Source organism: Cavia porcellus, unplaced genomic scaffold (genome assembly GCF_034190915.1).
Source record: "Cavia porcellus strain 051 isolate PalLab524CR breed Dunkin Hartley unplaced genomic scaffold, mCavPor4.1 scaffold_21, whole genome shotgun sequence".
Taxonomy (NCBI): domain Eukaryota; kingdom Metazoa; phylum Chordata; class Mammalia; order Rodentia; family Caviidae; genus Cavia; species Cavia porcellus.
In genome coordinates, this window is record NW_026947504.1 from 6,056,429 (window position 1) to 6,060,435 (window position 4,007).

Here is a 4,007-nt window from a genome sequence, read left to right on the forward strand (position 1 = left end):
GGCCATTTTCCCTGAGATTTCACCTGCATTTATTTTATTTTACTAGTGATTAAACTCAGGGCTTTGTGCATGCTAGGCAAGTACTCCACGACGGAGCTACATCCCTAGCCCTCATCTTTTTTTATTTTAAAGGTAATAAGATAAAACAAAACAATAAAAATGAAATGAAACAAAACAAAACAATGAAAATGATATTGGACTTTGGAAATCAGTAAGAGTTATTATATTGCACATGTTATCCTCTAAATAGTTGCTCAGACTACCAGATATAGGCATGCAAAGTTAATCAAACAATATAAGCACTAAGTTCTTTCTTTACTTTAATTGCTATCATTTCAGAAATTTCAGGTGCGTAACTTCTAATTTATTTTGTGTCTGTGTCTCCTGGATTTCTTCTGGGTAGATTAAAGGTCTGAGGTTGCACCTGCTGCTTTGTTTTGACATTTTTCTGTGTTCCTCTGAATCAGCCTGTTACTGAGTCCTGGTTGCTTCCTGCACTGGCTGCCCATCTGTGGTAACGGGGGATTGGGCTAGATACCTAGGTTCCTCTGATTCGAGGTTCCTGGGGTAGTGAAGAGATGCACCAGTACTCCCCCACTGGTGGCAGGGCCTTGGGGTGTGGCTTGTTTTCCTCCAGGCCTGTGGCCACAAGCTCATTGTGGGATGTGGCTTCTTCCCCAGCTGCATTTTTAGTGTGTGACATGTAGGCAGACCCCAGGACACTCACGTGTGCAGCTGGATTAGTGAGGTACAGAGCTGTGGAAAGAACACAGACAAGGAAGACAGGATCAGTTCTGAAGCCTCTTCATTGATCTTAAAAAGTCCAAAATGAAGGGGCCAGGGGTTTAGCTCAGCGGCCCAAGTGCCTGCTTGGCAAAACGCAAGGTCATGAGTTCAATCCCCAGCACCAAAAAAAAAAGTCCAAAGTATGCCTGGAGGAGTGGTGGGTTTTCAGGGAGGATTTGGGAGCAGTCTGATTTGCTCAGTCACATCTGAAACAGGGCCTCACCTGGGCCAACAGAGGACAGGAACCTACCACATGAAAGAGGCACTAGTCTCTATCCATTCTCCATGGCCTCTTCCCCAGCCTGACGTCTCTCCAATGAGCACTTTCTATGGCTTGATGCTGACCTAAGCATTTCACATGCTTTCTCTTATACAATCTGCATACCACTGTTGAATTAGATCTAATAATGCTTACTTTTTTATAGATGCATAAGCAGAGGTACACACCTAATGATAATAAAAATCAAACAGAAGCCAAGTGTGTTGGTGCACGCCTATAATCCCAGCATTCAGGACGCTGAGAGAGAAAAGTCAACATGAATTCAAGACCAGCCTGAACTGCACAGCAAGACCTTGTCTTCCCCCCCAAAATCAAACAGAAATAATGTTGATAGTATTTAGCAGCTTTGCCAGAAGTGGAGGCACATGCCCTGTAACCCCAGCGCTCAGGAGGCTGAAGCAGGAAGATCATCACAAGTGTGAGACCAGCCTTAACTACATAGTGAGACCCTGTCTCAAACAAAACAGAACTAGCCTATCTTTTTAAAAAACTGACCCAGCAGAGCATGGTGATACACACTTGTAATCTTAGCACTCAAGAAGCTGAGGTAGAGAATCACTGGAGTTCAAGCCAGCCTGGACTACAGAGCCAGACTCTGTCTCAAAAACAAAAAACCAAAAACCCCGAAAATATAAAGTAAAATAAAATAAACTGACCTACCGCCAGGACCTGTACAAACACAAGCTATGCTTAGTACCATTAAATCCTGAGAATTTATCATATTATCTCCATTTGTAGTTAAGAAAACTGAGACTGAGAGAAGTGACTTTCTCCAAGGTCACAGAATCTTAGAAAATGACCAAGCCAACAACAAATCACACTTCTGTCTGATTTCACCACAGCCTATGCTCATGATCCCAAAGCTACGTGGTCTCCCAAGAGAATCTTTGTGGAAAGAGGAGGGTTCCAGTGGCCCTTGAAGGCAGGAGCAGGCTGGTGGTGTAGGTCAGTAGCAGAGTGCTTGCCTAGCATGTGTAAGGCCCTGGGGAGCACCTTGAAAGGAAAAAGAAGAACTAGCTGGGCACTTTAATGCCAGCTGGGAGGTTGAGGCAGGAGGGTCACAAGTTCAAGGCCAGCCTGGACAATTTAGTAAGACTGTCTCAAATTAAAAAGGTTGGGCATGCAGCTCAGTGGTAGAGCACTCCTGATTTCAATCCCTGTACTTCAGGGGGTTGGTGGGCAGGGTAAGGCAGGGAAAAAGAAAAGGAAATAGAAAGGCAGAAGTACCCTTGGTCCCATGGGCGGTGACGAGCATCTGCCATGCGACCGTACCAGCTCTCCCTGGTATACAAACCTGACAGGGAGGGATGCTTCTTTGCTGTCTTTTCACTCACATGGGGCTGGGTACACAGTCTGCAGGAAAACAGAGCTGGAGTAGGCTGAACAGGGAGTGGTGCAGCTTGCTCTGGCCCAAAGCCCCTGGATGCCTTTTCCCTGGCATCCTGTCTGGGGCTCCTGTCAATCTCTGCTCTCTCTCTCCAACATCACTATGAATCTTGCAGGGCTACAGTTGCCTTGGTAACCGGATGGGAAGCTCTTGAGGTTTTCTGGAACCAGAAAGGGCTGTGGGGGGAGGAATCAGGCTCTGCTGGCTGCTGGTCACGAAAGGGAAGAAACCGCTCCCGTGCTCGCTGCCCCTCGCAGCCTGCCAGCCCTTCCCTGCCTCTGACACTGCCCCTGCCATTGCATCTGTGCTAGTCTGGGTCGCAGGGGTCCCTGTGTCTGGAGCTGGGAGGAGGCAGCTGCAGGTACCGCTCTATCCTTAGAGTTGGCTCCCACTGTCACCAGAGCTGCCGGCCTCCCGCTTGCTCCTGTGCCCCGGCCTTGAGGTCTTAATTGGTTTTATGAAGTTCAATGCCTGTTTTTTACTAGACAGATAATTACAGTGAGGGTAGGTCAGGCCCTCCTCCACCAGACTTCGCAGAGGCTTCCAGAATCGCTGACTCCAGTCAGCACCAAACAGACTGATGGATCAGGGTGGGCAGGGGTGGCCAGGTCTACAGGACACTCACCAAGTGGGTTAGGGATGTGTCTGCCCTGTAGTCCCCTGACAGGATATGCAGGCGATGAAGGATCCCCACCTGTAAATCATATCTAGGGGTGCCACACCTGTCTGGCTATGAGGGAGGAGCAGCCACAGAGGTGGAAGGTGAAGCTCTCTCTAGGGCTGTGCAGCTCCCTCCCCTCCCCTCTCCCCGAGAATCCCACAGAGGGCTGCTGAGCTGTGACTGAGCCTTGGGAAGAAGAAATCCTCACGTTTTGATGTCCCTGGTACCCTGGGGAGCTGTTTATTCCTGATTCTCTCCATTTAGCCTGCTTCTTTTCCTTTATTCCACAGTCTTCATCCAGAATCTGCCTTCTTTGCTTCCTGTGTCAGTGTCCATCTCTAATCTCTTTGCTTTAGTCTTTTCTTTAGTCCCAGTCCTAGAAGGGCCTCTGTCCCTCTTCCCTCCCAGGGTGGGAATTATCTTGCTGCCTGCCAGGGTGTGGTTGCCTCACTGCCCACCACTGGCAGAGCAGGGTCTGAGGATGAGGGGACAGGTGAGGTGGGAAGCTGGCCCCTTTCCTTAGGCCAGGCTGCACAACTGCTGGTGCTGTTCCCTGTAACTCTGGGAAGGAGCTCGGACAGACCCCCTGGCCCTCGTTACTGACTGTCCTTATCTCCTCCTCCCAAGGGACGGAGAGGTGAAGGTGGCTGACACAGTCATACAAAACTGTACTTCCATCTGAGCCCAGCTGCTGTGTCTGACTGGCTGTGGGACAGGATGGCCTCAGGAAGATGGTCACCTCTCACTGTGATATCAGCTTCCTCTCTCCTGCTTTCTGACTCAGTAACTCCCCTGGAGTCACTTCCTCTTTAGAGCAAGTCCAATCTTTGTGTATGTGTGTGTGTACTCAGGGTTGAACCCAAGGCCTTTGCACTAAGCTGCATCCACAGATC

At 49.1% G+C, this 4,007-nt stretch overlaps 1 long non-coding RNA gene across 1 annotated transcript; it reads right to left on the reverse strand.

Moving 5' to 3' along the window:
• Window positions 1-307: 307 nt before the first annotated feature.
• On the reverse strand, window positions 308-2,915 carry LOC134472020 (uncharacterized). The gene is made up of 2 exons (XR_010041844.1): window positions 2,361-2,915; window positions 308-756 (listed from the first exon to the last, which is right to left on the reverse strand). It is a non-coding gene; the product is annotated as an uncharacterized LOC134472020 (long non-coding RNA).
• Between the last annotated feature and the right edge of the window lie 1,092 nt (window positions 2,916-4,007).